The sequence below is a fragment of the Saccostrea cucullata genome, unplaced genomic scaffold (assembly GCF_032062105.1).
Source record: "Saccostrea cucullata isolate Sc308-1 unplaced genomic scaffold, CSIRO_AGI_Scuc_v1 ctg7831, whole genome shotgun sequence".
Taxonomy (NCBI): Eukaryota; Metazoa; Mollusca; class Bivalvia; order Ostreida; family Ostreidae; genus Saccostrea; species Saccostrea cuccullata.
Genome location: NW_026926685.1, coordinates 1 through 9,959, shown reverse-complemented (window position 1 = coordinate 9,959; position 9,959 = coordinate 1). Strand labels below are relative to the sequence as shown.

At 34.1% G+C, this 9,959-nt stretch overlaps 1 pseudogene; it reads left to right on the top strand.

Annotated features, from left to right (window-relative positions):
* Positions 1–1,194: 1,194 nt before the first annotated feature.
* LOC134272405 (uncharacterized) lies at positions 1,195–3,213 on the top strand (annotated as a pseudogene).
* Positions 3,214–9,959: the final 6,746 nt, after the last annotated feature.

Here is a 9,959-nt window from a genome sequence, read left to right as displayed (position 1 = left end):
CATTGAATATATGATCAAAGTCTAATATACAAACCCATAAAGCTACAGTTTTACAGCTACGTTCTGAGTATCTCGTACGTACAATTTAATATATCATTCGTACGACTTATAATGTCGTATGTGCGACTTAGTATATCGTACGCACGACGAAGTATCTCGTACGTACGACTTAATATCTCGTTTGTACGACTTGGTATGTCGTACGTACGAGAATTTGTACATCTCGTTCGTACGACTTCATCTCGTACGTACGAGTTAATATAATGTCGTATGTACAACTTAGTATGTCGTACGTATGACTAAGTATGTCGAACCAACGACTTTGTATTCGTACGTACAACTTAGTATCTCGTAATTACGACTTAGTATCTCGTACGTTCAACTTACAATATTTTTTTTCAAGTGGCAGCAATACGCTTCCGTACGGATTAGACAGGTTTCACTGTGTAAGCTTTCTTAATTCAATTTCACTTGAATATTTTTGTCACTTTCCATCAACGAAAGAATAAACTTCATTTTAAATTAAGGGAATTCTACTTACGAGCTAAAGTCTTCAGCATGCAACATGACGCAGTGGTTAGAGCATCTTCTCTATATACGCGGAGTAAATTATAGATCCATACGATGCATATTTGAATACCATTGAAGGACGTGGAGACCGGTCCTTAGGATGACACCATAAAAATCGAGGTCCCGTGTCGCAGGAAACACTAGCATGAAAAAGTGGCGGCGTCTCCAAATGAGTGAAAAATTTCCTAGGGGGAAGTTATACAACAAGAAAAGAAACACAAACGTACAAACTTCAGCATGGAAAAAAAACAACAAAAAAAAAACAATGTAACTAAATAAATGTATGAATCTCAAAATAACATGTTCATAAAGAAATATATGCAGCTGTCAGTGCAAAGTAAACAAAGTAATGCAGGGCATGAAGTAATGCGGAATACCCCATGATCGACCGAAGCAAATCTTGTGCTGGCTTTTTTTAAGGGTACACGTACTGGATATGTTATCCTGAAATCATTTATTCAAAACGTTAATTGTTATCGAACTTAAATTACTTTTAGTTGATGTATCGACATCACAGCAATGATTTTATTTTTTTTACAAAGGACAAAAAACCAGCAACATGGAAATCATCACTAGAATGTGTGTTTCTTCGATATTAATTTTCTTATATGATTTTTGTTACAGAAACTCAGATGTATTTTACTCTGTTACTACTTTTTGGTTTTCCAAATATCAACGGACATGGTTGGTGGAAGAGCCCAGAAAATGGACCATTATGTTTAAATGGTACATGTGGAGAATTCGATACCACATGTGAATGTTCTTTTACCATAGAACATGGTTTAACAATGATGACTTCTCACCCTTACCATTCTTCTAGTTTGGCCAAAAGGAGGAAATCTTTATAAATATGATGATAAACAGCAGAACACCCACTGCCAGAGGAGGTAACGAAAGATGTTATAACGGCTGACGGATATGGATCGCGTCTCGTTATTCTTATCAACAGAAAATTTCCCGGTCCCCTTATAGAAGCGTATGAAAATCAAACGATGATTATACATGTTCGCAACCTGATGCACACAGACTCGACAACTGTCCATTGGCATGGTCAACATCAACGAGGAACTGTCCATTACGACGGCGTGGGATTTGTTACGCAATGCCCAATACCACCAGGACAAACATTTACGTACAAGTTTCAGACATACCCTCACGGTTCTTTCTTTTACCACGCCCATATTGGGGATCAGAGAAGCATGGGATTGTATGGGGGATTAGTTATTTACCCACGACAAAAGCTGTCCCAGCCACAGGAAGGTTTTTCGCTTCTTTTACAGGATTGGAATCACAGTGACGATCCTGAAGCAATTTACCAAAGGATGTTAAAGGGGGTTTATGATCTTTCAACACTTACCAAAATAAACACTACACAAGCAGTTGATGGCGCAAACTTTAGTCGATTTCATTTCCATTCGGGGATTTTTAATGGCAAAGGTCGCTTTTATTCAACATTGAATTCAAATAATGAAGCTCCTCTAGAAGAATTTGAAGTTGAATCTAATAAGCTCTATCGTTTTCGAGTAATAAGTGCAGCAACATTGTACCCTTTTCGTGTGTTGTTGAAGGGCATCCAGAACTGATTCTGAAAGCGTCCGATGGATATGAAATCCAAGGAGGTTATGGTAATGAATCAAAAGAAATAGTGGTTGAGTCATTCATAATTCACCCTGGGGAACGATATGATTTCATATTGAAAACTAATCAAAGTCCAGGAACCTACTTGTTGGTTGCAGAAAGCATTGAGGTAATTCCAGCTTCTTTAAATAAATATCGAGCAGCTGAGGCTATCATCCATTATAAAAATTCATCTTTCACATACCCGACAAAAGCTTTGCCTAACCCTTGCTCAAAGGAAAAACCATGTACAATATTCAACTGTCCGTTCCGTTACTATCCTGCTGAATCAAACAGAGAATGTATCACGTATGACAGCGTTTTTGGAAATGAAACAACTTCGAATTTCGAAGACGTTACTGAAGTGTACGAAACTCTCTTTTTCAATTTTGCCTTTCCTGGAGAACCAGGAAATACCCCTGGGTCAATAAATGGACATCAGTTTGAAGTACCAGAATATCCTATTATTTCTGGTGTTAGTTATAGCTCTGTCTGTAACCCATCAAAGTGTACAGATGATTCTATCTGCACTTGTACATATACTACAGATCCGTCAAAGAGAAAGTTTATCAGTTTGTGCTAACTAATTGGAAATGGTCGTGGATGGTCACATCCAGTGCATCTTCATGGACACTATTTTTACGTATTGAAAATGGGCTTTGGTACTTACGATAATGTCACAGGAAAATTCATTTCAGAAACAGATGACATTGAATGTTTTGGTACAAAGGGTTATTGCAATTCAGCCTCGTGGAAAAATGATTCCTGGAAATCTTAATGCTTCATCTATCACGGGTCTCCTAACAACATTTCCAGCAAAGAAGGACACAATTATTGTACCGACTGGTGGATATGTAGTGATTCGAATGAAAGCCGATAACCCCGGGGCATGGTTCTTTCACTGTCATATTGATCTTCACAATACTAATGGGATGGCTATGGTTTTATTGGAAGCTAAAGATGGCTATCCAGAGAAACCTGACAATTTCCAATCCTGTTGGCACGTTGGCATCAAAACAAACACAGGTAAGTGCAAAGAAAAGAAAGGAACTGCTCATTCATTATTTCTTAACAGTCTTGTGGATACACACGCACACACCCTCACACAAGACATCAAGGGCTTTATATGTATCAAGACAGAGAAATACCGTTTGCATTTTTTTCTAGACACTTTTTTGTGGAGATAGAATCTATTTGTTATATAATTTTTTTTTGGTCATCACGTTACACTATGTACGAGGGGTGATTTAAAAAAACTATCTATATTTATGTTGACAACGGATTTTCCTGTTATTTGAAGACACGGAGGGTGTGACTGGTCGGCAGGGAATGCTCACTCCTCCATGGCACCTGACCCCACCTCTTATGTTTCGAAGATCCGTGTTTGCTCTGCTCCTATTTTGTATTGTTTAATGGCCTTTTGAGCTTGAATATTGCTTGTAATCTCCATATATTTCATTTGCAAAACCAAATTTCAGATCAGAATAATATTTTGTACACATATACAGGGTGTCCAAAAACATCTGTTACATAATCATCTATAACTTTATCAAACCACAAGCATTCACAGAGATATTTTGTCAACATGTAGTGTATTAGCATACATTTTATCTGACAAACTTTCATGAAATTCTGTTAACAATTCAGGTAATTATAATGTCCAAATGACGTCATGATATTTTTGATATAGAACCCTCATGTGAACAGCTGATAGAGATTGTCAAACATTAATGTGGGTGTAAATCTGCTACTTTAGTCATTAGAACCATGAGAAAACAACATCCTGTAATGAAAGTGCCCAACAGAATGCTAATTTACAGATTTGTGAGGAAGTTTGAAGTTAAAGGCACCATAATTGACACATGACTCAATTCTTAGAAGACCAAAGAGTGCCCGTACCAAAGTGAACATTAACAGATTACCATTAATTGAGTTATTACTCTACAGAAACTTTATTTTAACAAATCTCTTAGACGGACCCTGCATGAACAAGATAGCACCTTTTGTAAATCTAGCTTTCATACAATACTCGAATTCAATTCAAATAAGATAATAATAATGCAGCATTTGAAAGAGACAGAAATTAGAAGTTATTTAGAGTTGGCCCATTGGATTTTAATTAGACCCAACTCTGAAAATTTAACAGATGCATCGTTTTTCGATGAAGCCTAACTTCCATTTTAACATATGGTTAAAGAGAATCTTAAATTCTAGTGTTTGATGAAACCCACTTTTAATGTTGAAAAACCTCTAAACTGTTAGAATGTTACATTAAAAACTTGGTAAAAAAAACTTCAGAAATCGTGTTCAAACAATGTTAATTCCAGTGGACATAATTTGGAGCGCATGCTGTAAAATGACCTATGTTATTCTAATGAAAAAATATTGATGATTAATAAGAAAACTGTGAAAATTGTATGCTTGACAAAAAATGTATAATAATTTTAGAATACATTCTAAATTTCATTAATTTAACTTGAGTCATTAAATTTTTATAACGGTTTAAAAGTGTAACATATGTTTTGGGACACCCTGTAGTCATAGACAGGTTCTATATATAGCACATTTTTCATGTTTTGGATCATGATTATGGCGTCACAGAATGAAAATGATGTCAATATGTTGTTGACTTGTGACAAAAAAGATTCACACAGTCTTATTCGAGCAGGGAACGACTGTAAAGTTTAAGATATAACTTGGAAATTTCTTTGAAGTAGCATGTCATAATATTTACAAGGTTACTGCAGAGAAATAACTTTCCAGAAGTCCAATCATTAATTGGATTGCTTGTTTTAAGTTAAGGACAGATGATACAAACAAATTTTCTCTTTGAAAACGATTAAATATCATGTTACAATTTAAGAAAAGTCGATGGTTCTTAGATTTTTTTCTCCGAAGAACTGGAATATGAAAAAGAGTTGGAAAATATTATTAATATTTCAATGAAAAAACAAATATATTAGACAAATCACATTCAGTAAAGGTTTACAGGTGAAAACAAATTTCAGAATATGTTAACATGGTGCTAAAAGTGTAATATAAATGTAAGAAAAATATACCAAGCCAGGTGAATTTTATTAGGAAAAACTAAATGGTTAAAATCAACCTATGCGATATTGCTAATTTTTTGTCATTTTGATTTTCCTCTTAATATCACCCGGTTTGGTATTCAAACCCGGATCCCCAAGGGGCTCTTTTTTCAAAGAAAAAAAATGCTTGTATCATCTGTCCTTACATCTTCGCTAGTCAAGGGTTTCCGATCCGAGAGTAGGTATCGGATCGGAAACCCTTGGCTGCGAAGATGCTGTGCTTAAGGACGGGAGAATGAAATTGATGTTTGTTCTAATATCCAATAAAAGCAAGCTGAGGAAGAGATCTGTCTTTAGTAGAGCAATTTGTCGTGAAAGATTGCAAAGCTAGAGTTGGAAAAATAGTTGCATATCTTAACAATGATGGTATTATCAAATCCCTAAAATGTTGTTTACTTTAGACTTTTACTTTAGCATATAATATATAATTGAAAGAATGCCACCATTTTATGTCAATATTATAAGTAGATAAAGAAGGTTCCAAAGACAGAAGAATTGGGTTGGGATGGTCACCATGCTCTTATTTGGAAAAGCTATCCTAATCAACCCATATCATTACCAAGAATCGGCCATTTCGGGAAAATGGACTGTTCTTGTTATAAAACAAATAACTTTTATGATAAACAAAGGATCGGAAAACATTTAAGCTTTGATGAACTGAAAGCTACGTAGCATATCAAGTGATTGTCTGGATCACGTGGTTGATGCATTGACAGAACAACGGAAAATGTGCATTAAAATTTTGAGAGACTTCTTTAAACAAAATAATGAACACCAAAACCTAATTTTCAAAGTTCTGTAAAAGTTATTCAATTAGTTAACAAAATTTTAGGTCTGACACCCCTCGTACTTCGTAAAAATAAATATATATTTTTTTAATCGATAAAAGAAAGGCATAAAAGTGTGAAACACTTTATGCCTTTCTTTTAGGGTGTCTTACAGTTTTATTCAGTTTGTGAGTACAACGGACCAAATTTATGCAACGATAAATTCTAAAAGAGAACATTGAAATCCTATATAAAACGTTTTAATATAATCCTATATAAAGCTATAAAAATACATACGGATCATGCATAACCTTCAGACGTGTTATCTAAAAGAAAATACTTACAAATGGAATTTCACAATTCTTGCATTAATTGATTTTTTATGATTTGTTTTCTCGTTTACAGTATGAAAATTGGAAGCATGATACAAATGGCCTCATTGCAGCCCTTGTAGTTTCTTTGATAATGTTAGTTGTTTTTATAATTCTCTTTATACGTGCAAAATGCTCAAAAAATTCTCAGGGCTATAAAATATTTTAGCGATTAACTTGAGTATTGTCAAAAATAATATCATATAAGTTGTTGTTATCGTTAATCTATTGATGTCAAAAAAGAAATATAATTGTCATAGCAACATCAATCCCCTACTGACAAAGAGAACCCCCCCCCCAAATAATAAATAATAAAAACCTGGAAATGTTGTGATTCAAAAAAATCATTGATGTGGAATGAAATTCAAAACTTTATTTTTAAAGTAATACATGCTATATGAACGCCAAATTTTGTGTGAAACAAAATGATTAATGATTTGAAACACTTGAAGTGTAATGAAAAAATAATACTTTCCACAACAGTTATCAATAAAAGGTTTAAAATATGTGTCATAACAAAGCAGATGGTTAATACTGATTTCATATAAAGATAAGTATCATTAAGAGTAAGACACTTGCCATCCACGTCAAATGTGAGTAGTATCTCGGCCTACTTTTTTTCTTCACGCCATGTTTTTTTAATCAATCACGTGATGGATTTCTTTAAAAATAGCCATTTCTCTCCTAGCAGGGTTATAAATAATTATAATTTGTTAACTTTATAACGCGTTTAATTTTAATGGTGTAATTTACAGTATTTTCGTAACTTTTATTGACAAACAAAATAGATAAATTTCCAGTCTTATTTAAACTGGTGCAAGTTATAGCGTGTATGCTTTTAACCTATTAAGGTTAATCGCAAACCAAAAAATATTTCAATATGTGCAAGGTTTAAAAAAAGTGAGGAAACCTAAGTGGCACAAAAGGAAAGACGGACAGAGGGACAGCTACATATTCAGAGAAAACTAAATATTATACTAGTAGTCTTCTTCGGTTTCACCGGTAAGGGTACTAACTATAAAACCATATTACCTACCAAAAAACTCCGTAATTGTATATTTTGAAGTCATAATAAGATGACATTGAGGACTGAAAGACTGTTAATAACTAATGTACCGTATATTTATCTTCCCTGTTTTGCTTTCGCTGCATGAGAGTAAGACATCGGATGTTGTGAAGAATGACGTCACAATGCCGCTGCACGCGCACTTACCCCCATCATTGAATACGGCTTCAAATCCAGTGAAAATGTTGTGTTACGGACTTTTTTGTTTGCATAGGTTTTATTAAGGAATGACTCTTAAACTTGGCCAAAATTTTTCGATATAACCTGGTTTGGGTCAGTTTACGCTTTATAATCCGCGAAAAAAGCGTAAACTGACCTAAATCATGATATACTCGAATAATTAGGCCAAGAATTAGAGTCATTCCTTATAATTTAATTTTGAAATAATTAAACAACTGTGGATGTAAAATTGTGTTGCTTTTCATGAGTTTGTATTTGCCGCTCAATAATACAACCCCTAGTCACGGAAGTGATGGGAAGCAAGGGGAGGTACTGATATATTGACCTAGCAGCCATTATGTTTGTTTACATGGGGTAAGATCGAGCTACTGTTTTTAAGGGTACATTTTTAAATCTGATATTTTTTTTATGAATTCCGAGGACTAGGAATGAGGGGAATGTATGGATACATATGATTCAGCTGGTTGTCAAGGGGATGTGTCCCCATATTAAACCAGATTATCACAGAATAATTTGCGTTCCTTTTCGGAGATCAACCAATGAGGGGCTAGAATACATACAAAATTAAATTATTAGGGACTATTTGTAGTTTCGAATTTTACTTATATGAAATGTTTATATCACGATTTTAATATTGCTTTTTTGTCAACATCTAATGTAATGGATTTTCGTTCTCCTCTGAAAACCAACCATTATATGCCCTCTGAACAATTTTGTAACTACATTTGTGTACCGATAATTGTCAGTGTATGCATGAATTTGTGTCTGTGAGTAGAAATACATTTCAAAATACATTTTATACAGAATTAAAGAGATTTATGTGTACATGTATGTATCTGCTATGTATATATGCAATGTTAATAAAAATATTCTAATTTTTGACAGTATATTGTTCTTTTCAAGTTGCCTATAAATGGCTTCGGAGTCATAGACACATCAATAAAAAGGAGGATCAGTAGAGAAAATAGGTCGCATGCATAGCTTGTCGTGCATATACATGTTAGTAAGTAACAGAATATCATTTTTTCTTTATTGATTTCAAGCTTGTTTCACATGGTATTAATCTTTTTAAATTTCATGTTTAGAATCTAAGGGGGAGAGGTGTTTTCAAACTTTGCAGATTTATACCGGTGTAAAGACGAATAATGACCCCTATCGAATAATGACCGGTGGTTATTTTTCGACAGCGAAAAATGACCCCCGGTCAAAATTCAACGTCGAAAAATGACCCCCGATCATTATTCGACGTAGAAAATGACCTTTTTGCCGGTAGAAAAAGTAGCACCACCCTTCAAATTTGCAGAACCCAAGTGAAGAAAAATGACCCCCGTAGAAAAATGACTCCCTGTGGATTAAAGCTAAATTTTTTCGGGGGCAAAAAAAATAGATAAAGAAGCATATTGGCCGAAATGCTCACCTGAGCTTATCTGAAATAAATTGATGATATGTTGATCTTATAACATACGATTATAGCTATATTTTAAGGTCAATGCGATGATTCAGAATCTATAGGAGTAAAGATTTATCGAGCCTAAAGGGTTAGGTAAACATTGTTTTTCGATGGTGGAAATCATCGTACTGACAGAAAAAATCAACAGTATCATGTATTATTAAAACTTCCGCTTGAAAAGCGGGAGGATATATAGTGATCAGGATGTCCGTCCGTTCGTTGTGTACGCTTTGGGGTATCCATCTGTTATCCGCAACAGCTCTTGTATATAAAAAGATGTGTTTGTAAAACAACTATGCCCCTGTATGGCAACATAGCGAAGTTTAAACTTTTCTTAAATGCAATTTAAAGAGTACTTATGTATAGTATTTACCGTTTAAAGGTTATAGCCAAAGTAAATTAAAAAATTGGCATTTTTTTGTAGAATTGGACAAACTCCAACGTAAAGGTCAAAAGGTCAAATTTGGTGGTACCCAAAGTAAGGTCTTGTAACAAGGAATATACACATATTGAATATGAAAGGCATAGCTACAATAAATGAAAAGTGATGGTCAAGGTTAAAGTTTTTGCGGAGAAACAGACCGCCAGATAGACAGACAGACATACAGACGGACACGATAAAACTATATACCTATATAAAAAGAAATGATCTTCAATTAACTTTTCATATAATGATACAGTATATAGAAGACGTTACAAAAATGAAAATGTTTGTTCTGATTTTCATATTAAGTCCTCTGAAAAATATACTCAGAACTGGGTAAAGGGTGGAGTAAAACAAGAATTAAGAAATGTAATTAATACTGTGTGCTAAATCAAAAGGGTTTTGTCTACATGATAGTTTTTGCA